Below are 24,337 nucleotides of genomic sequence, written 5' to 3'. Positions count from 1 at the left end.
AGCCACCGAAACGCAAGTCGGCCAGGAAGGAATTTTCCTCCGGATCGCAGTTCTTTATGAGGCAAGCATTTTATGCCAACACCCGGTGGGTGGCGGCTGCCCAGAGGAAACGAAACAGTGGAACTGGCCTTCCCCTGCGTAACGATGATTATCCCATTTAGATACAAAGAATAACACGCTACAATTCCCGGAGCTGTGCAGGATGCTGCAACAAGTACCCGGCGCCCCTTCGCACCTCCCTCCGGCAGACAGAGCCAAAAGAATGCGCGCGCACTCGCCTCTTGGCCTGAGCCCCTGGGAACGCGCCTCCCTAGCACGCCCCTCCTCCCCCGAGCCGGCGCGCCGACGTCGGGTCACGTGACGCGGGCGAGCCGACAGCGGGGGCGGGCGGGGCCGTCCGGCTCCGCAGAGCGGCGCAGGCGCGCCAGGGCGGTGCTAGGCGAGCCCCTCCTGCTCCCTGTCGGAGTCAAAATGGCGACGGGGGGAACCTGGAGTGGTCCCGGAGCCTAAGCCACTGACAGGAGAGGGGAGGGCGGCGGCGGCGGCGGCGGCGGCGGCTGGAGGAGAATGGCCGCGGGGGCTGGCGCCAGTGCGGACGGCGGCGCTGGGGGCGGCGGCGGCGGAGGCGACGGCAGCGGTCCCAGCAGCAGTCGCGGCGGGAGGAGCCTCCGAGGTGAGTGTCCCTCGGCGTCCGAGGCTTGAGGAGCCGTCTCGCCGTCCCCGCGCGGCCCGGGACGTCCGGCTGCCGGCAGGGGCGGTGGTTGGGCGTGGCGGCGCCTCGGCCGAGGCCCGGACGCCGCGGGGTTGCCGAGGCGCCGGCCAGCCGGCCGTCTAGGGCCCAGCGCGCCGGCGCGGGACGGGGGCCCCCCGGTCCCCGCGCCCTGAGGGGCGGGCCGGACAGCGCGCCGCCGAGCGGGCCGTGACCGAGGCGCGGCGCTCAGGGCCGGAGGGCGCGCGGCTCCCCCACCCCCGCCCGGGTGGCCGCCGGGACGGGCTCCCAGCGCCGGGCTGCGAGGGGCGGGACCCGCCGCACCCTGCGCTCAGGAACCCACTCCCGGCGCGGACTCCTGTTTACGGGCGGCGGGGTGGGCGTGAGGCCGCGGGGAGGGCCGGAGCTGGGGGAGGAGGAGCAGGCCTGGGGAGGACCACTCCCGGCGGCCGAAGTGAAATCGCCCCGGGGTGAGAGACTGGCCCTGAGCTTTGACAGGTAGGTGGGGGAGACAATACCGAGCGGAGCGGAGCGTCGGCTGGAGCCGCGGAGGCTGAGCTAGCTCCCCGGAGGGCTTGGCGAAAGGCGTGTCTGCCTTCCCTCCTGCTCTGCTGTTTACTCCCTTCGGCGCACTCACACTCTCCCTCTCGCTCACACTCCAGGGTGAGAACTTTCTCGCCGTCTTCGGAGAAACTCCGAGGAGTGTCGTATCCGTTTTGAGCCACCACAGCGCCTCTCCCATCCCCGCACGCATAATCAGTCCTCTGGAGTAGGCCTAATTTGCAGAGCAGTCTCGGCTTTCTTGCCCAGGGCACTGCTCCCTCGGCTCAAGCATCTTACTGTGATGGAGCAGGGAAAAAGCGTTTTTTTGTTTGTTTGTTTGTTTGTTTGTTTTGCAGATAAATTAGCTATTCCAGCAGACGTTATCTTTTGTCTCTGCGTAGCGTCTATGGCTCACCTATTACTCACATTGTCTTTGTAAGTCTGGAAGAAAGACTTGAAGTTATAGGAACCGTACATCCCTCATAGCAGCTGTGATTCGACTGGTCTTGGAATTTGGGAGTCAGAAAAACCTTTAGAGATTTGGCGTGTTCTAAAGTGGGGGGAATGGACGCGGAAAGGTGCGATTCCGTGGGTCTTGCTTTAGCTGGGGAGGGGTGAGACCTAAACGAGGACCTCGGCTTCTGCAGGTGAGGAAGAGCTCTTTCCACTCCACTCCTGCACTACTGTTTGTGGGTTGCTTACCACCGCTGTTCAGCTCAATCCCTAGGCCTTTGCACAGTAAAGTTGGAAGCAGAAAGAAAGAATCTCTGAACCTTGCAGCTACCTCAAAATAACGGCTAAAGAGGCCACCCCACCAAACACCATATTTAATACAATTTAGTAACAAACATTTCACTTGAAGTTTTCTTAGGTCCATAACTAGATTTTCATCAAATTATAGCCTGGCTCACTCTTACATGGGTTCATTCGTTCTGTAAAACCTAACTCCTATTAGTGTTCTGTGTCCCAACATGATTACCATTAGCGTCTCAAGTTCTTTGTATCTGACTCTAACCTTAGGATTTAAAACACAGTGGTTTTCCAGGTTATGCTGCCTAGTCCCCTTCTCTCCTTTATTTGGGCTTCAGGATTTTGTATATAATGTGTCGCAGGTCAACTTTCAGAAATACAACAGAATCAAGTGATTATGTTTTCATATTTTAGTTACAGGACTCAGATTATGTACACTTATTGAAGGTCTGCTCTGTGTTTTCATTATTCCAGACCTAGGGGGTGGGAGTCAAGAAATGTAATATATAGTAGGCAAACCTCAAGGTTCTTATTGGAAAAAGATGCACTCAACATGAGTCTAGAAGCCAATCTAGTGAGTTCTAATACAGAGAATGCGGTGGGAGGTCAGGGTAGAGGAGTTATAACCGGGCCTTGGGAGTTTGATAACTTCCTGGGACACTTGGAATGTCAACTGGCCAATGCGTGTTTATATTTACAGAGAGATTGGAGCAGTTACTTTGTGACTAGGGTGGGAGGGTGGGGTTGAAAAAAAGCAAGTGTATAAATTAGAGTTTAGTGCTAGGGAAGGGGATAAAGGGAGACAAAAGGAGCAAGAGTTTCTCCTCTCAGGAGGAGATTTTACATGGGGGACATTAGTTAGCTAGGAGGCTGTCTCTGTAGAAGGATTTGAATGATAAATTGAAATTTGGATTTGTCTTTTGTGCAAGTTATAACAAACCTTTAAAGGTGCTTATTATAAGCTGTCATCCACAGGTTGAGTTAAAATAAAGCAAGAATAAAATGAGCTAAGAAGACAGTAGCTAGCCGGGTGTGGTGGCACACGCCTTTAATCCCAGCACTCGGGAGGCAGAGGCAGGCAGATTTCTGAGTTCAAGGCCAGCCTGGTCTACAGAGTGAGTTCCAGGACATCCAGGGCTATACAGAGAAACCGTGTCTCAAAAAACCAATAAAAAGAAGAAGAAGACAGTAGACAGTAGCTAGTCATTTTATTACCTGACTCAGAGATGATGTCTTATACTAGGATCGTTCCTCTGCTTCCCAGATTACAGATTTGTGCAACCACACACAGCAAAGTTTATCTCAAAATATTTTTCTGTAGTGCTGGAAATCAAATCCAGGGATTTACTCTGGTAAAGTAAGGTAAAGGTAAAGTCAGTGAGAAGGATTACCTAGCAGGTACGTGTATGTCTGAGGTAAGATATAAGTAATAAAATTTACTATCTTAACTGTTGAAAATTGTACAGTTCTGTACCTGTTTACACTGTGTTTACACCGGTGTAGAATCATTTCCATTGCTATCTGGTGAATTAGTTTTTAAATTGTGTGTGTGTGTATGTAATTTATTTATTTTTACTTTTTGTGAATTGGTGTTTTGCCTACATATATGTCTGTGTGAGGGTGTCAGGTCTTCGAGTTACAGAATGTTGTGAGCTGCCATGTGGGTGCTGGGAATTGAACCTCTGGAGGAGAAGTCTGTGCCTTTAACCTCTTCCCCCCCCCCCCGCACCCGCCTTTAAGCTCTTAATTATCTCCCCCACCCCCATTTTTTTGTTTTTTTTTTTGTATATTTTTTTTTTTTTTTGCTTTGGTGTGTGTGTGTGTGTCTAATTATCTCTGTGTGTTCATATGAGTACAGATGCTTGTGGAGTTTTGGAGGTTAGATGCTCTGGAACTTAAAGTCACAGACAGGCAGAATCACCTGATAAGGATGCTGGCGATCAAACTCAGATCCTTTGGAAGAGGCTCTTGGTTAAGATGGCTCTTAACCACTGAGCCATCTCTGCGGCCCTAAAAAAAAAAAAGTTATTTTTACTAGATTTTATTTTTTGTTACTGCATATACATGCATGTAGCCGAAGATCACAGGTGAAAGTCAGAGGACTATTATAGTAGCTGATTCTCTCCTTTTACTATGTGGGTTCTCAGGGATGGAACTCAGGTTTACCAGCTTGTGCAGCAGATTATGTTGTTGCTGGCCACATAATCAGAATTCATTTTCCCCTGTGCTGAGACTTGAACTGAAGGTTCCATGCATGCTTTGTTTCTCAGACAAAGTGACACACCCTCATTTGAAGAATTGAATTCTTTCATCCAAACTGAGAAAGATTTCTACACTTTAAACAGTAACATGGTTAACTTCAGCAACTGAAATCTGTTATTCTACTGTATCTATGACCTTGACTAGGTAGAAACTCAGACACCTGAGTTGCCTCTACCTTTTTTGACTACTATGTAAAATGCTGTTGTGAACATGGTTAAAATGACCTGTTCAAGACATCTCTTTAGTTTGGGTATTTATCAAGCCAAAGGAAGTTTATATTCCCACCAGTAATGCACAAAGATTGTGTTCTGAGGTGTGAAGGGTTCTCCTCCTTTTATAAGTCATTCTAAAGAGTATATGTGGTTCTCATTGTGTTTTAACATACATTTACTTAGTGGTTGGTAATGAATATCTTCCTGTATTTATTGGCATTTTGTTCCTCATCTGTCCCTTTGGGGTTTTTTGAGGAGTCTTGAGGCACAGGCTAGCATCAAAATGTTTAACTTTCCTAGTTCTGGAATTATATGCATAGACTACCATGCCCAACTCCTTTGCCTGTTTTTTTGTTTTTTGTTTTTTTTTAAAAAAACGATTTATTCATTATATGTAAGTACTGTCTTCAGACACTCCAGAAGAGGGCGCCAGATCTATTTACAGATGGTTGTGAGCCACCATGTGGTTGCTGGAAATTGAACTCAGGACCTTCGGAAGAGCAGTCAGTGCTCTTAACTGCTGAGCCATCTCTCCAGCCCCCTTTACCTGTTTCTTAAATTAAAAGTTCTGTTTGGTTTTTGGTTGTTGAGTTGTAGGAGTTCTTTGGTTTTTCTGAATATTGATCTCCTATCAGACATGTGATTTTGTAAAATTATATTTTGTGTGTGCATGCACATGTGTGTGGGTGCTTGTGGAGGTCAAAGAACAACCTGGGAGGAGTTGTTTCTCCTTTCATCTTGTAGCTGGGGATATGGGAGAGATTGAATTCAAATTCAGTTCAGGCTTAACACCTACAACACAATACAAATGTTTTCTACTTATCTATGCTGCCTTTTCTTCCTTTGATAGGAAAAAATTTCTTATTTGCTGGTTTTTTGAGACCAGGTCTTACCATGTGGTCAGGTTGGCCTTTGAACTAGGGGCCTTCTTTCTGTAACCCAAGCTGTAGGATTGCAGGCATGTACCACCACACCCATCAAGAACTTAAAAAAATTTTTTTTTTCTGTCATGTTGGGACAAAATCCCAACTTCAGCCACAACTAAAGCTACACCTCTAGTCTATCAAAAAGTTTTTAACTATGATGAAGTCCTGTTTACCTCATTCTTTTTTTAAAAAATTATTTATTTATTTATTATATATAAGTACACTGTAGCTGTCTTCAGACATACCAGAAAAGGGCATCAGATCTCATTACAGATGGTTGTGAGCCACCATGTGGTTGCTGGGATTTGAACTCATGACCTCTGGAAGGGCAGTCAGTGCTCTTAACTGCTGAGCCATCTCTCCAGCCCCTCATTTTTCTTTTTGTTGTTTGTACTTTTGGTGTCATGTGGAAATCGTTGCCAAATTCCGTGTCATAAAGGTTTTCTCCTTTTGTTTTCCATTAAGAGTTTTATAGTTGTAGATACTCTATTTATCTTTTTAAGTATAAGTTTTCCGAGTACTATTCGTTTAAAAATACTGTCCGATTCAATGACTTTGGCCCCTTAATGGAAATCATTTGAGGAATGAGGTATATAGTATAGTAGTAGTGAGTATGCTTAGCATGTACTAGGAAGAAGGAGGATGGAGGGAGCGAGGAACAAAATACAATAATCATTGAACCATAAGTGCTAGGTTTTGTTTGGGGCTCTCTGTAAGTCTCTTTGTATTGGCACCAGGCTATTTTAATAACTACTTTGTCATTAAGATTTGAAATCAAAGGACATGAGAGACCTCTGCACTTTTTAATGATTGTTTTGCAGTGAGATCCTTTGAGATGCCATAGAAATTTTAAAAGATTTCCCTAATAAGAACTATTGGGATTTTGTTCTATTAAATAATGAAAATTGCTTTGGGTAGTATTAACCTTTTTGTACTTCTTTATTGTATGTATGTATGATTGTGTGTATAAGATTGTGAGTGCACATGTGTGCCAGTGCTCTTGTACAGCTGTAGGAGTCATGTCTCTCCTTCCCACTTAAGTGGATTCTGGTTAAGTCTAATGTTGTAGATCTTAGAGGGAAAGGCTTTTTTTTTTTGGGGGGGGGGGTGTTGAGACAAGGTTTCTCTGTTTAGCCCTGGCTGTCCTGGAACTCACTCTGTAGAGCAGGCTGGCCTCGAACTCAGAAATCCGCCTGCCTCTGCCTCCCAAGTGCTGGGATTAAAGGTGTGTGCCACCACCGCCCGGCTAGAGGGAAAGTTTTTAGTCTTTTACCAGTGTCTGTCTGTCTGTCTGTCTGTCTGTCTGTCTGTCTCTCTCTCTCTCTCTCTCTCTCTCTCTCTCTCTCTCACACACACACACACACACACAGGAAGAGAGAAAAGGAAACAGACAAGACAGGGTCTCGAGTTAGCACAAGTTTTTGTGTATGGCATTTGTTATATTGAGATAGTTTTCTTACATTCTAGTTTTATTGAGCATTTTAGCTGTCTTGGTTTTTTGGGTTTTTGTTTGTTGGTTTGTTTATTTGTTTTTTTACTGTGAGTTTTTCAAGAGTTTCTAGCCTGGTGAGTAAGAGAATTGTGATGATGTTGACAGAATGATATGGCAGTCCTGGCTTTATACACATTTTGTTCTGAGCTAGCGTCTTCCTATGTACCCCAGGCTGGCCTGGAACTCTGAGCATAGCCCATCTATCCTTTAGCTAATGAAGTACCCCTACCTCAGCTTCCCAAGTACTATGTGACTAGGTGCAAGCCACTATATCAGGCTTATTTGTGAAACATTTTTTTAAAAAAAACAAACATACATTTTTATGTGTATTTATGCTTTTTTTTTTTTTTTTTTTAAAACAACTGACTTTGGGCATCAAACCTCTCTTTACAGTCTGACTGCTGTTTATAGTCTTTTGATTTTGTTTTCTTTTTGATGGCATCACACTATGTTACCCAGGCTGTTCTTGAACTCACAGGCACAAGTGATCTTAGTGTTTTAGCCTCCCCAGCAGCTGAGACTATAGATAAACACCACTGTACCAGGCTCTAATCACTTTGGCATCTCAAGTAAGTTACCTGATTTCTTTGAAGGTTAATTTCTCTCTTGTTATAAAAGAAATAAGGACCAGAAAGATGGCTTAGCAGGTAAAGACCCTTGCCAAGCCTGATGTGATGGCTTTGAGTCTAAGCCCTGAGATCCTCACTCAAAGTGGAAGAAGAGAACTGATTCCCACAGCTGTCCTCCGACTTAAACATGTATTGTAACATGCAGGGATGCACACACACATTTAAAAAAAAAATAGTGCTGGATGTTGTGGTATACACCTTTAATTCCAGCACTCAGGAGGCAGAGACAGGCAGTGAGTTCCTGGCCAGCTAAGGCTACATAGTGAGATTGTCTCAACAAAACAACAACAAAAAAAGTAGAATTGTCTTGCCTAGGTTTTTAGAAATCCAAGTGTGGATTTTAAATCCTGTCCTATTCTTTTCCATTTCTCTCCTTACCAGTCAAACTTGTTGAATAGCCACCAGCTAAGGCTGGGCCATTTTCCCCTACTCTCCCCACCTATCTCTGGCTATTTTTGTATTTTTAACTTATTTTTGTTATTTTAATTATATGAGGGGGGGATGGGAGCGGGAATATGTGCACATGAGTGCAGGTACCTCTATAGGCCAGAGGTGTGAGATTCCGCTGGAGCTAGAGCTACAGGTGAGTGAGAGCTACCTACATACACTTAATCACTGAGCTATCTCTCCAGCCCTTGACTATTCTTGATAATACTTCCACAGTAATACTCCTAGAAAGCATAATTGTAGTATCTTTTCTACTTAAGAAAAAAAAATCAGTTAACTTCATTTTGTCTTATGAAATAAAGGCCAGACTCAAAAAAAAGAGGGCAGAATGTGTCCAATCTTACATTTCCCATCACTCCAGCTGAACTAAGCTGTTTCTTATTTCCTATCCTTCCATCTGTGGTTTTCATATGTTTATCCATGTGCTTGGAGTTTCCTTATTCTTTGTTATCAACTCTGTTAGCTGCCCATCATCTGTCTCCATTTCTAACAAATATAGGGCCCTTGGAGATGAATCATTACCCACTCCAGGGTTAGGTTTTAGTTAGTCTAAGCCAATCAGTTACATTCCCTTGTAAATTGTTACTTGTCCCAGTCAGATTGAGATGAAGGAGACAGGCTATTTCTGGGGAAAATGGTTCTTCTTTCTCTTCATTTTCTTTCTTTCTTTCTTTTTTTTTTTTTTAAAGATTTATTTATTTATTTATTTATTTATTTATTTATTTTTTTTTTAAAGATTTATTTATTTATTTATTTATTTATTTATTTATTTATTATGAGTACACTGTAGCTGTCNTCAGACACCCCAGAAGAGGGAGTCAGATCTTGTTANGGATGGTTNTGAGCCACCATGTGGTTGCTGGGATTTGAACTCTGCACCTTTGGAAGAGCAGTTGGGTGCTCTTCCCCACTGAGCCATCTCCCCAGCCCTCTTCATTTTCAAGACCAAGAAAATATGAGGCCCCTGTTGCTGTTGACAGTTGTCCTATAAACACAGGGGATAAAACATTTCCTGAAGATATCAGATCAGAGGTAGAAGGAGTCAAGAGTTCTTGGTGGCATCATTTAGTTATCATGCCCTGTACCTTCCCTACTACAGGATTTCTTATAACAGATATATTTTTTACTGTTTATTTATGTAAGTATGTGTATGGGTGTTTTGACTATATTTTTATACTACGTATCTGCACAGGCTAGAAGAGGGCTTTGAACCTCTGGAACTGGCATTGGTTAGCTGCCATGTGGGTGCTGAGAATGAAATCTGGCTCCTATGGAAAAGCAGCAAGTGCTCTTAACCACTGAGCCATCTCTTCAACCACAAATTTCATGTTTAAACAAGATCTTTGGAATTAAAAAATGTTCTGGTTGGTACGGTGTTCTTTATTCTCAGGGTCTATTTTATCTTTACCAACAGTTGTCTTCTCTATTGATGCTTTAGATCTTTCTCCCATTCCTTTTCAGCATATTGCAATCACTCACTTGATGTGCCTGACTGTAAATCAAAGTATATAGAATGTAACATGTCTGTTCATGATAGATACCCAGCAGGTGACCTTGGGATAAAATAACATGATGACTGTATAATTAAATAATGTAATTTAGTTTTGAGAGAGATCACTCTATAATTGAGGTTGGTCTTGAACTCACAGGAATTCTTTTGCCATAATCTCCTATGTGCTGGAATTAACTATGTGAGCTACTATGCCTGATTAGATATTTCACTTAGAAAATGTGGATCATGGGCAGAGAGATGGCTCAATTAAAAGCAAGTACAGAGGACCACAGTTTGTTTCCCAGCAACCACATCAGACAGCTTATTACCACCTGTAACTCTAGTTCCTCAGACCCGATACCCTCTTCTGGTCTCTGAAGGCACCCACATTCACATGCACATATCCACACACAAATATACACATAAACATCATTTAAAAATAAAATAAATCTTGGGGAAAAAAAGAAGTCATTTGTTTGTCTCTTTTTAAAAAAGAAAATATGGTCGCATCCTGTCATAGTCCCTTATGAAAGGATCAATATTAAATTGAACTTTTATAGTGCTATTCTTTCCTTTTTTAAGTGAGAAACATATGCCAGAACTAACTTCAAATATATCATATGTGCATGTGTGTGTCCGTGTGTCTGCACACATGCATGTGTATGAAGCCCAGAGGATAGCTTTAGATGTTATTCCATAGGAATCATCTCCCTTGTTTTTGAGACAGTCTTTCATCAGTTGGGATCTCAGCAGATAGGGTAGATTAGTTGGCCATCCAATGCAGAGCATGTGCCTATCTCTGCCTCTTTAGTGCTGAAATTACAAGCACACCTGGGTTTTTAAAAAAGTGTTAGTCTGTAGAATAAAGTCAGGTCCTTTCTAACTTGAGACATTTCTCCAGTTCTTATTGTGTCTTTTAAAAATAAAAAAAGGCCATAATACTTATATATACTTATGGGGTACAATATAATCTTTTAATCTTCATATATATTAGATAGTATGTGCTTTGAAAATTGTAGTTAGGTCTGTTCTGATGGCTAACCAAGAGTATTGACAGTATCCTGTATTGTTTCAGAAACATCTGGGACTTAACTGGCCAAAGTCTAATAAGGAGATGTGTTATACCTGGCACTAGGATTTTCATTTAATCACCTCTGGTTTCTGGGAGGAATATTATATACCGCTGGAGGGTACCTCCATTCAATATTGTTTTTCAACGAGCTTATACATTTTTTTTTCCTGAGACAGGGTTTCTCTGTATAGCCCTGGCTGTCCTGGAACTCTGTAGACCAGGCTGGCCTTGAACTCAGAAATTCGCCTGCCTCTGCCTCCCAAATTCTGGGATTAAAGGCATGCGCCACCCTGCCCAGCTTTAAAGTAGATTTCTATATGGCTTTTTATCTATCCATAGTTTTAGTTGCCCCTTCTCTTGCTATCCTTCCACTTAGCTCCCTGGCACACCTTTATTCTCCTAGTATTTTCCCCTTTCTATATTGTGCTCAATGTGTTCCATTCCCACTCCCTCCCTCTAATGACCCCTTTGAATTTTTTGCCTTTTAACTAGTACACAGTAGTGTTAGATCATACTACTACTATAAAAATGTGTAGCTAAGATCCACATACGAGAGCGAATAAGTAGTGCTTGTTTTTCTGGGCCATTGTTACCTCAGTCAGTGTATTTTCTAGTTTCATCCATTTTCCTGCAGAGTTCATTCTTTACTTCAGAATAAAATTTCGTTATGTACCACATTTCAATTACCAATTCATTATGGAAATCTGGTTCCACTTTTTTACTTTTGTGAATAGAACTCCAATGAACTTGGAAGTACAGGGATTTCTTATTGTAGAGTATGGAGTCCTTGGTATTTTGTTATTTATGTATCTGTTTATATGTGTGTGTGTCAAGGTCAGAGGGCAACTTGCTGGAGTCAGTTCTTTCTACCATGTAGATCTGGGAATCAAACTAAAGCTGTCAGGCATGGTAGCAAGTGGCTTTACTTGCCAAACCATCTTGTTAGCCTCTTACTCATCCTTGAAAAAGAAAAAGCCTGTCACTTAATTCAAGCAATAAATAGTATTAGTATTATTTCTGTGTTAATGTATCCCATGTCATCTACTCCCATAACACCATGCTAAAAATTGAGCTTTGAGCCTCACACATGCTAGGTAAGCATTCTACCACTGAGATAAGTTCCCAGCCCACTATTATTTTTAAGACAAAAAACAAAAATAAAAGAGCTGAAGAGATGACTCAGAAGTTAAGAGTAGTGACTGCTCTTGCAGGAAACCCAGGTTCAGTTTCCAGCATCCATATGGTAGCTCACAATTATCTAGAACTCCAATTCCAGATCTGATACTCCCTTCTGCCTTCCACAGGCTCCTGCATGCATGTTGTGCACATAACATATGTATAGTCAGGAACACAACACGTACACACAGAAAATAATGAGTCAATGTTAACAAACAACCCCCCTTTTTTCACTCTTTAGATGTGTGTGTGTGTGTGTGTGCGCGTGCACTCATATGAATGCATGCATGCATGCATGCACACATGTACAGTGCCAGTGATTAATCACCTAGGTCACATCTTGCTTTTCTGCACTTTCTTCTCAAATCACTTTTGTCTCCTCAGCAACTGGGTTTTGTCCTTGCTTGAGTTTTCACATGTTTTTTCTACTGTTTGGAGCATTATATCATCATGTCTTCCTTTTCTATCTCTTTAAAAATAAAGTTCATACTTTTAACTGTTGATCCTACACTATCGACTCAGATGTCACTTTAACAACCTTATAAAGCAGACTTTTTCATTATCATCAAGAAGATGAAAACTTTGCTCAAGATTGTGTAGTTTATAAATAGCAGAGCTGGATCCAAATGCAGGCATCTTGGCTCCAGAGTTCTTCGTCCTCACTGATATACACTTCCCTTGCAGTGTAGTTGTCTGTTTATTGCTGTGCTCTGCTAGACATTAAGCACCTTTGGAATAAAACTTATGCTACGTTTTGTTCATTTTATGTCCCCAAGTGCTCAGCACTTATATATCCAGAAAAATGTTTAGTTGAAAGAAAATCCTTGTATTTGGTTTTGATAATCCTAGGGCTTTAACCCAGAGCCTTACATACAAGCTAGGCAAATGCCTTACCATTAAATCTGGATGCATGTGTATGTGTGTGTGTATATATACATAGATACATACTTACACATGTGGCCAAAAATTATATTTAATTTGAGAACAGAGAGGGTCTTGAATGGGGAGTGACCAGAGTTGAGACAGTGTCTTCCTCTGAAGCCTAGATTGGCTTCAAACTCTGAAGCTGAGGATGACCTTGAACTTCTGATCCTCCTGTTTCTATTTCCCAGGTGCTGGCATATATCATGCCTGGTTTATATGGTGTTAGGTTCATATCCAAGGCTTTGTGTAGCACTCTGCCTACTAAGCTACATCTTCAGCTCTCTACTAACCTTTTTAATGGATATAATTTCTGTATGTATTATAAATGTACCTCATATTTAATTTGTGTGTGTTGAGGGGGTGGGTGCTGGGGATCAAACCAGAGCCTGTGTAATGTTAGACACTACCACTGAGCTTTACCTAAAAGAACAATGACATCATTTTATTTTTATTTTTCTCTAGTTCTTCTTCCTGTCTCATTTCTTTACCAGCCCTTATATATTGTCATCCATTCCTTTTTGGTTTTTTGAGACAGGGTTTCTCTGTGTAACCCTGGCTGTCCTGGAATTCACTTTGTAGACCAGGCTAGCCTCGAACTCAGAAATTCGCCTGCCTCTGCCTCCCGAGTGCTGGGATTAAACGCATGTGCATCCATTCCTATTTTTAAAAGATTTATTTTAATTATATCTGTGTGTAGGTATGTGCACCTGTATGCAGGTGCCTTTGGAGGTCAGGGACATCAGATCTTCTGAAGCTGGTACAGATGGTTCTAAGCCACCTGACATGGGTCCTGGAACAAAGCCTCAGTTCTCTGCAAGAGCAGTACACGTCTTTAACTACTCATCTGAGCCATCCCTCTAGCCCCATTATATTTTTTTAAGTATGTTTTATTTCAATAACAATATGAGATCTGCCATCTTAAATTTTTAAATGTGTGATATATTGATAAATGTACACTGTTGTACTGTGGATTTCTAGAGTTTAATTTCCTTGGTTATCTGAAACTTCATTCCTCTTGACTAATAAACTTCAATTCTTTCAGTCTACCACTAATAGCCATTGTGATTCTGTGGATTTAACTAGTATAGTCACTAGTCAGTCTGGGTAGTGACCAAACCTAGTTTGATACCTTATATAAATGAGCCTATACAATATTTCTCTTTATATGGCTTTACTTCACTTATGTCTTCAAGATTCATCTATGCTGCCAAATGGTTCCTTCTTTAAGGCCAAATAGTATTCCACTTTATAAATGTACTACATTTTCTTTGTCATTTATCTGTTAATGAACATTCAAGTTGTTTACATACCTTGGTTCTTACCCCAAGTCTTCTCTATATTTTGATTTGCTACTGAAAAGAAAAATAAATGAGGGCTGGAGAGATGGCTCAGCGGTTAAGAGCACTGACTACTCTTCTGAAGGTCCTGAGTTCAAATCCCAGCAACCACATGGTGGCTCACAACCATCCGTAACAAGATCTGGCGCCCTCTTCTGGAGTGTCTAAAGACAGCTACAGTGTACTTACATATAATAAATAAAAGTTTTGTTTTTTTTTTAAAGCTATTTATAAAAAAAAGAAAGAAAATAAATGAAAAGTAACAAGATTTCCTTTTACTGAAAAAATTTAAAAGCCAGAAAACCAAATTACCATAATTACTGCACTGTAACTGAGGTACCCACTGTTGCGTATCTTATTCAAAGTTAACTCTGTTCAGCTTGCTACATGAAATTCCAGCAGGAAAGAAAGTGTAAGATTTATGCTGAAGTCACCCCTTTGTCAAACCATTAAATGTTTTAGCATCCTTGGGAAGGGCCTCTAAGAATTGCAGGTATCTCTGAAGGTTTCCCTTGGTTTCTCTCTTCTCTATAAGACCAGTACTTCTTAGTTATTTTCTTTCAAGCCAAGAATAACTGCTGCTTAGGAAATCTGAATTTTGACACTGCTGTCTCTACACAGATACTAATGTTCACTCCTGTTGCCTGTAAAGAATACTTACTACCTCTGGCCTCTCACAAGATCCTTTTACTTCTGTCCAGGGCCCAGGGCAGAGTTTCCAGTAGAGGGTTAGGAAACTTATCTCTAAGGTTGAAAGGTTATGAAGGTCCTATATTAACATTTTTCAGTGGAAGCTTGCTGAATTCTCTAATTTTTTTTTTTTTTGTAGGAAAAATTGGGATCAAAGTGGGATTTAAGCATTTGTGAATAGCCTCAGGGAAAAGTAGGTTGTCTTGAAAATTTTTAAATCTTCTTCTTCAGCAAATGGTAGTGGTGAGCCTGATACTTGTTCATAAGCTGACTTCTGTGTTGAAATGTCTGTATCTTCATTCCTTAGTGTTTAGAGGCAGCCAGAGAAAGGCTGGCTTTCTCTAATTCCATGTCATAATCTTTCTGTATTCACTGTACTCTGTGTATCATTTTGTATATGAAATTGGTCTTTTTTTTTTTTTTAATCCCCAACATTACCTGGCTACCTGATATCTGAGTACATGTTTGGTATTTGTGTCATTATCACAAGGATACAAGAGGAATTAGTAAGAGCAGAGGAAGGAAAATTGAAGGAAATTCAAAATTGAAGATGGAATTCTTGTATGTGCTACTGTCTCCCCAGTTTTCTGTGAGTCTTTCCTGATTGCAGTTTCCATTTCTAAGCACCTCATTTATTAATAAGTATTCACTACCAGCCAGGCATTCCTGATGGTCCTTGGCATATATACTTAATGAAGTAAGACACAGTTCTAATCCTGTGGGGACGTAGTCTGCTGAGGGCTTAGACAGGGTCTACTCCTTTACAAAGAAAGAAGCATTGCAGCTGAATTCTGTATAAATTTCTGGCAGCAGAGGAGAGGGATGTTCTCTCAGTTTTAAGTGAACCTCATTTAAATGCCATTTCTTCCCTGTAGCCTGTTCTGGCCCCACCCAGCCTAATATATGTTTTCCATACTTTTCCTCATTTCCTCAGCCCCAGCATTTAGTGCCTGTTCATTTTTCTCTGCCCCTTCACAGAATAGTTTCAATGTCTCAGCTGAAACATCCCAATTTCTTTAAAAAACTATTTTGAGACAAGGACTCTCACTGTAGCCCACACTAGCTTTGAGTTCACATGATAAGCTGCTTGTCTCAACTTGTGCACCACCATGCCTGGCTAAAAAAACAGCTTTGTACCTGAACACCAGCACAATACTTATCTCAAAATAATGTAGTCTGAAGTTGGGGAGCTGAGGGAGAGAGTTAGAAGAAGACATTTCGTGGTATACCATGGTGTTTCTGCATTGGGACCCTCAAAACCAATATGGTACAACTCTTACCATGGCCAAGAATTATTAAAACAAGTATACAAAGGCAAAGGGATCATAGGGCACAGTCCCAAGGGAGACAAATTAAGGCTTCCTTAAGTCTTCTCCTAGAGGAGACATGCAGGACATATTTCATCCTACCAGTGTGGAAATATGGCTGCACATGTGAAGTGTTGTCTCTTACAGAACTTGATTGGAGACACAGTGTATAGAGTTTTTATTAAGGTCTGGTCACAGAGGCCTTTTGACTTGACTTCTGCCTAAATTCTAGGTTCACAAGAAGAAAACAGCAATTTAGTATGTATTGTATTGCTTCCCCAAACTATTGAGGTTCTGTGAATAATCCTGTCAAACAGTTAGGGGATGGAGGGAACACTCATGACCCCCATACTCAAATAACTGCCAGGGCTAACCTGTAAACAAGCTTTTTTTGGGAATAATAGGCTGAATGAAGCCTGCTGTCTATTTTCACTGAGCTCTGCATAGTACTTTTTTTTTTAAATCAATTTTTATATTTGTTATTTTCTTTAAAAATATATCATTAGCTTAGGGCTACTGACTTTCATAGTGTAATTGAAAGTATCTTCCAGGGAGCACTGTCTGTAGCTTCTTACTGGGCTTTGCTAGAAAGGTTTGTACCAAATTTGTACAACTGCTTACTGTGCCCTAATTCCCCATTACTACCACTCTGTCAGTAATTTGTCACTACCCATTCTTTCCCGTTGTAGCTTGTACCTTGGACAAATGGCATTTGTCCCATTATTTAACTTAATGTAATTATTTGTTTAGATATCTGATTTCTCTCACTCAAATTTAAGGTCATTAAAACCTAACACTGTGTAACCTATAATTAGTATTCAGATATTATGTAATGTGTAGGTCTCCAAAACTGACCAATAGTTCCCAAACTAATCGTATTTTGTGGTAGGATGTACATAATAGTAATATAAATACTAAAATAGTTTATACTAAGTAATGTATACAGTATGACAGGAGATAAGATTTATTTTATTTTTTAAAAAGATTTATTGATTTTTATGTATGTGTGTATACTGTCACTGTCTTCAGACACAACAGAAAAGGGCATCAGATCTCATTACAGATGGCGTGAGCCACCATGTGGTTGCTGGGAATTGAACTCAGGACCCCTGGAAGAACAGATGGTGTTCTTAACCACTGACCCATCTCTCCAACCCAGGAGATAAGATTTATAACTAGAGATTTGTACTTTCTATTTTTTTAGGAATTTATTTTTTATGTGTATGTGTGTATCTTTATGTGGGTCTGTGCCTATGAGTGCAGGTACCTGTGGAACCAGAGGTGTTTGATCCTCTAGAACTGGAGTTACAGTAGTTATGATCTGGTTGGCGTGAGTGCGAGAAATCAAATACATATCCTCTGTTCCTAACCACTGAGCCATTTCTGTATCCCTTATTCTGAGCTCTTAATTGAAGTTGTTATTTTTTAGTAAAATAATCTGTTGGTATGCTTATGGATTAAACTGGAAACAGTGGAGAGAGAAACACAATTTTGAAATAAATGACTTGGTCTAAGTTTGGTGAACCACTTTGGTATAGAAAAGGAGGAGGAGGAAAATGCCTTGTTTTAACTCTAGTTGTTCATGGTGTTTCTTTAAAAAGATACTTGAATAAAGTGTTAGATTTCTTCCCTACCATGTGTTTCAAACATAACCTATTTAAAATCCACTATGTGTTAGGTACTTAATCCTTTTTGTAGGCTGGGTGTGGTAATACGTGCCTGTAATCCCAGCACTTAGAAAGTACAGCAAAAATCATGAGTGTCAGAACTTCAAAGGATGTGGACAGAATTAGAATAGAAGTATGTAAACACTGACAAAAACCCTAATAGTTTTTTGGGTTTTTTTGGTTTTGGTTTTTGGTTTTTTGGTTTTTCGAGACAGGGTTTCTCTGTGTAATCCTGGCTGTCCTGGAACTTACTTTGTAGACCAAGCTGGCCCCGAACTCAGAAAATCGCCTGCCTCTGCCTCCCAAGTGCTGGGATTAAAGGCATGCGCCACCACGCCCAGCTGACCCTAATAGTTTTAAAAGATTTATTTGTATATTCTCACATGCATACATATATACATATACATACATGCATAAAACATGCATGTTTTTTATGTTTATGAGTGTTTTGGCTGCATGCATGAGCATCATATGTATGCATTGCCTATAGAAGGGAGATGAGGGAGATCCCTTCAAACTGTAGTTATTGATGGTTGTAAACCATCATGAGGGTGCTGGATCTAGGTCCTCTGGAACAGCAAGCAAGTGCTTTTAATCACTGAGCCATTTGTGTAGCACCTCTTGATATTTTAACATCAACTAGAATGTACTGCAAATTAATAACAAGAACAACTGAATTGAAAAAATGGGCAAGAAGGGCCAGCAGGACAGCTCAGTGGGCATCAGACCTGGTGACCTGAGTTGGATCCCTATGACACACATGCCAGGGCATGCTCACTCCCCCACAGATAGGCAAAATAAATATTTTTAAATGGACAAAGAGCACAAAGCAACACAAATGTTAATAAAAATATTGAGAGATTAAGCTTCATATGTATATGTATAGAATAAAGATAGCAGACTCATTTTCCCTTACTCAATGTAAAGATTAAGAATTATGTTTAGCATTTTGGACATTTTCTTAGAAAGTTATTAGGAGTCTGTCTAAATTGCGCCTTTTCTGACAATATATCTCCAAATTACTTTTTCTCCGCTCTTCCTTCCCCTCTCCTTTTTCTTCCCTTTTTCTTTTCCTCCCTGCTTGCCTGCCTTCCTTCCTTCCTTCCTTCCTTCCTTCCTTCCTTCCTTCCTTCCTTCCTTCCTTCCTTCCTTCCGACACAATCTCACTGTAGCTCTGGCTAGTTCTGTGCCTATATAGACTAGAGTAGCCTTGAGTATACCTGCCTCTGCCTCTCAAGTGGAATTAAAAGCATGTGCCACCATGCCTGACTTATATATCTTTTAACCTAGTAATTAGTCTTTATCTGTGAGCTATCTTAGAGTGGTCAAAGACATGTAAAAGGGTAGCAGAATTCCTTATAATAATGACTTCATATGGTTATGATTAAGTATGTTCATAGTGCAGCTCTGTGTTTGGATTTTTAAAAGGCAGAGAACAGCTGGACAGTGGTGGCCCACGCCTTTAATCCCAGCACTTGGGACTTGGGAGGCAGAAGCAGGCGGATTTCTGAGTTTTCTGGTCTACCGAGTTCCAGGACAGCCAGGGCTACACAGAAAAACCCTGTCTTGAAAAACCAAACCAAAAAAAAAAAAAAAAAAAAAAGGCAAAGAACAGTTTTTTTATGTGGCTGTGTTTTCTTCAACCCTGATATGTTTTGAAATGAAATTAACTATTTACAGAACTGTCTGTAAGAGTACCCTACTTAAAACTATTTATGCCAGGCATGGAGCCACATAGTTTAACCCCAGTATAGAGATCAGAGGATCACAAGTCTGAGGGCAGCCTGCACTCTACACAGTGAGATCCTGTCTCCCCAAATAATAATTATGTTCAAATACTAGGAAAGGAAGAATTGGGTTATTTCAAGTTTTGTTGGGGGTGGGGGGAGAGGTAGGTATAGGGAATTACCTTTTTATGTACTGTTCTTTGTATTTGGAAACAGTTTTAAACAATAGATTATTCTTATAATTGAGTAGGGAATAATTCTGATTCCGAGGTGAAGGGAGAAGAGAACATTGAGCAGATAAGTTCTTTGACATTATAATTTGTTTAAATAGCCTAGTCTTAGAGATTCTCTTGACTCAGCAGAGTATATTGACACTTTCAAGATCTAATAGTAATAAAAAAAAAAACTAATAGTAGACAGAAACACTTTGTTAAACCTAAGGATAGCCTGCAATAGTCACACACTAGCTTTACATTTTAATGTACATCTGAATGTATAATACTTTTCAAGATTGAGCTTTAATAAATTATATATATGTATATATATATTGGTTTTTTTGTTTGTTTGTTTGTTTGTTTTTGGTTTTTTGAGACAGGGTTTCTTTGTGTAGCCCTGGCTGTCCTGGAACTCACTCTGTAGACCAGGTTGGCCTCAAACTCAGAAATCTGTCTGCCTCTGCCTCTGCCTCCGCCTCTGCCTCTGCCTCCGCCTCCGCCTCCGCCTCCCAAGTGCTGTGATTAAAGGTATGCGCCACCATACCTGGCTTATAAATTTTAATTTTTATAAATCAAATAACTATATTTAAATTTTATTTCTAGTAATATAGTTGTATATCTCTTTTAAAGATTCATTGTTTTGAAGTCCCCTTCTCCTTTTGAGCTAGGGTTTTATGTACCCCTGGCTGGCCTGAAGCTACTGACTCTACTGCCACTACCTCCCAGATGCTAAGATTACAGCCATGTCCTCCTATGCCCTGCTGGTTGACTTCTTCTGACCCTATAAGAATGATCTGGGGCTTGAGAAGTGGCTTCATGGATAAAGTGCCTGCTGCATTAGTGTAAGAACCTGAATTTAGATCTCAAAACCTAGTAAAAGCTAGGTATGATGGCAGGGTTGAGGAAGAGACAACTGATTCCTGGAGTCTCGCTTGCTAACCAGTCTACCCAAAATGTCAAGCTCAAAGTTCAGTAAGAGACCTTGACTCAAAAAATAAGTTATAGATGAACTGAAGAGATGATGACTCCGTGGTTAAGGGAAGTCACTGTCTACTTTTCCAAGAGGATTGGGTTCAATTTCCAGGATCCACATAACAGCTAACATTCCAGAGAACTCAACACCGTCTTCTAGAATGCACATGGCAGGCAAAACATACACATACAAAATAAAATAAATTTTAAAAAAGTAAAGTTATAAAGGAATACTCCCACTGTCAACTTCTAATGTTTACACGTACATTCACAGGTGAATGCCTGTGTGCCCATGTTCACACACAATTCTATTTAAAAATTTAAAAAAGAATGATTATGAAACTTTCCTAGCATCTATTCCCTAGGTTTTTTCATGACTTTCTTTTGTTGTTGGGTAGCCTGGATTGTCCTCAAACTTTTGCATATGTGACACTTTGAAGAATATTAGCCCAGTGTGGTGACACACATCTTTAATCCCAGTACTAGGGAGGCAAAGGGAGGTCAATCTCTGTGAGTTGGAGGCCAACCTGATCTACCTAGCAAGCTCCAGGCCAGACAAGGTTACATAGTAAGACCCTGTCTCAAAAAGTAATAATAATTTTAAGAACTAAGAAATTTCAGACCATGTACATTGTAACCAATAATTATTTTGAGAATATTTCATAACTAGAAAAACCAGGAACACTAAGAATATACCATTTCATTTTAGGAGGCGAAGTCAGCCAACAATTCAAATACCACCTACTCCCCAAATTAAAATAAGTGTCTTCTGTAAAGCCCAAACCCTAAGACCCAGACTCACCTCATATCTCTGCAGTCATTTCCCTCGTCCTCTGCTGTGAAAACCATTTCTTAAAATTACATGGATAAGAATGTCACATAGATAAGTGGGATGTTATGTACATTTTTGTTCTTTTAAAAATGCATTTTTAATAGAGTAAGGAAAGTATCACTAGGGGACTGACAGCTGTTTTGAAATAAATAGGCTATATTTAAATTTTTTTTTAAGTCCGTATGAGCTTAGTAAGGTTCTCTTAAAGCTGAATGTAATAGCACATTCATGTTATTCTAGCGCTTTAGAAGCTGAAGGCACAGGGAATCCTTGAGCTTAAGGATTTGAGACCAGCCTTAGAAACATGGTGAGAACCTGTCTCAAAGCAGGGACAGGGTAGATAATTTTAACATTCATGAATAAAAAAGTTTTGGGGCACTGGGCGGTGATGGTGCACGCCTTTAATCCCAGCACTCGGGAGGCAGAGGCAGGCGGATTTCTGAGTTCGATGCCAGCCAGGGCTACACAGAGAAACCCTGTCTCGAAAAACAAAAAAAAAAAAAAAAAAAAAAAAAAAATAGTTTTGGGGCTACTTTTTTGTTCAGTGAGAAGTAGATAAGGGAAAAACCTATCCTCCCTCTCTTCTTCCCTCTATCTTTTTCTTTGAGACAGGGTCTCATGGAGACTAGACTGGCCACAAACCCATTTTGTAATCAAGGATGGCAAGCTTAATTATCAAAACTGGAGAGAAAGCTGATCATGGGGTCATACACCTATAATTCCAGTACTCAGAAGGCAGAGTCACGCAGATTGTGGCAAGTTGGGTGCCAACCAGAGCTGCTGATTGAGAAAAGTAAACAAGGGTGAGAGATGGCTCAGCCTTGAGGACCTGAGTTCAGATCCTCAGTGCCCACCTAAAAAGCCGGGTGTTTGCAATTACATCTTTAGGGAGGTGAGGACAGGAAAATCACCAGGACAGACCAGCCAGCTAGCCTCACTGAGGCGAACTCTAAGGTTTAATAAGAGACCCTGCATAAACAAATAGAGAACTGGGCATAGTGTCGCATACCTTTAATTCAAGCACTAGTGAGAAAGAGGCAGGTGGATCTACATAAGTTCAAGGGCAGCCTGGTATACATAGAGAATTCCAGCACAACTAGGGTTACACAGAGATAGAGACCTTGTCTCAAAAGGGGGTGGGGGGAGCAATTGAAAAAGTATCCTCTACATGCAGCTACACATGTGCATGCTTCCTATATACATACCAAAAAAGAGAACTTGTAAAAAATAGAATAAGCACACTACTTGTTGATATCTAGCAATTGCAAATAAAAATATACTCAGGTGTTGGGGTATGGGGCATGAGAGGTAGGAGTTACAAACTTGAGCATTGTAAGGATAGTACTCAAAAAGGGATTTGGAGTTTATACAGAAAAGAATAAGATTATGGTTAAGGATTCAGTACATAAAGATAGTACCTCATTTTGGGCAATATCTTATTTATAGCTTTAATATTGAGACAGTCAATTAGGTAAACTGGGTTTATTGGTGCAACCTGTAATCACAACATGCAGAAGGCTGAGGCAGGAAGATTGAGAGCTCCAGTCTAGTGCTTACTACACAGCTTGTGAACCTACAAAGTAAAATAAGTTGCCAGAAGCAGGCAGAATTGCATTATAAGGTCTTACCAGCCAGTATGAATAACATGGGATGATAGTTACAAGGGATTAAAATGTGTCCAATATATGTGCCTGAACTCAAATTCTTAAGTATATCTTAAATGTTTTAAAGTATGTTTCACTGGCCACCTTTAAAGAAAATGTTCTAGTTTGTTTCTGGTTGTTTTCAAACTTAGTAAGCATGGACAAAGAATAATTCTGCCCCTTCTATACAAATTGTAGGACTGGCCAACTGAATAATTGACAAGCTCTACAGAATTCTTCAAGCTAATGATTAAAGAAGAAATAGGTTTTACAAATCCTAACAAATTAATGACTCTAGTTAGTGATTACTGGTGACTGTTAAACCGTTGAGAGTTAAGTAGAAATTTTGTACCAACAGTTTGAAGTGCATTCCATAATTGTTGTACTTTGCTTTCTGTTGCTGTGATAAACACCCTAAGTAAAAGCAACTGGAGAGGAAAGGAATGATATCATCTTATACCTACAGTCTATCGTTGAAAGAAGACAAGGTAGGAACTCGAGGTGGGAACTAAAGCAGAGATGACCAAGGAGCATTGCTTACTGCCTTGATTCCCAGTCTGTTCAGTTACCTTTTTTATATAGCCCAGGTTCTCTCATATCAATGTGCAATGAAGAAAATGCCCACAGGATTGTCATCAGTTGAAATTAGCTCTTCTAAAGCTCTTCCCAAGTATGCCGAGGTTTATGTCAGGTTGACAAAAACTAACTTTGACAGTTACCCATGAGGCAGTCTTGGCTCAATAAATACACACATATGTTCATACAGCAATGACATGAAGGGCTGAGGAGATGACTCAGTGAGTAAAGAACTTGCCTACTCAAGCCTGATGAGTTGAGTTCAGATCCCCCAGTAGCATAGGCATTTCTAATCCTAGTATGCCCCTACTGAGAGGTGGGAGGTGGAGACAAGGAGAGTCCATGATGGAAACTTGCAGGGTAGCTAGCCTGGTTTCAACAACAAAAACGAGAAGACTCTTTCTCAAATAAGGTAGAAGGGGAGGACCAACACCCAACACCAAGACTGCTTTATACACATCTGCTTTGGTTTGCCTCACTCTCTCATGCACCTTAAACACACTCAAACATAAGAATGATACTGAATCTGACCACATTTCTAGATATGTCAGTTCACTGTAAAAGAAGCCAGAGGAACATTATATTCAATCTCAATGAAGTGATTTATTTGGCAAAATCTAAAGTGAGACAGTCAGATAACTTTCTTTCTTTCTCTTTCTCTTTTCTTCTTCTTCTTCTTCTTCTTCTTCTTCTTCTTCTTCTTCTTCTTCTTCTTCTTCTTCTTCTTCTTCTTCTTC

At 40.7% G+C, this 24,337-nt stretch overlaps 1 protein-coding gene across 5 annotated transcripts in view; it reads left to right on the top strand.

The window, feature by feature from the left end:
* The first annotated feature begins 397 nt into the window (after positions 1-397).
* Positions 398-24,337, top strand: part of Btbd7 (BTB domain containing 7) — a 93,842-nt gene continuing 69,902 nt past the window's right edge. For 3 of the 5 annotated variants that reach the window (XM_029540562.1, XM_021201580.2, XM_029540563.1), the window contains exon 1: positions 398-673. The gene's annotated coding sequence lies outside the window, so the exon portion shown is untranslated. Of the gene's footprint in view, positions 674-1,186; positions 1,208-1,227; positions 1,688-24,337 lie in introns of those variants that run through there. The other 2 variants (XM_029540561.1, XM_029540560.1) reach the window with 2 other exon arrangements.

The sequence above is a fragment of the Mus pahari genome, chromosome 7 (assembly GCF_900095145.1).
Source record: "Mus pahari chromosome 7, PAHARI_EIJ_v1.1, whole genome shotgun sequence".
Classification (NCBI taxonomy): Eukaryota; Metazoa; Chordata; class Mammalia; order Rodentia; family Muridae; genus Mus; species Mus pahari.
This window is presented reverse-complemented; position numbering and strand designations above follow the sequence as displayed.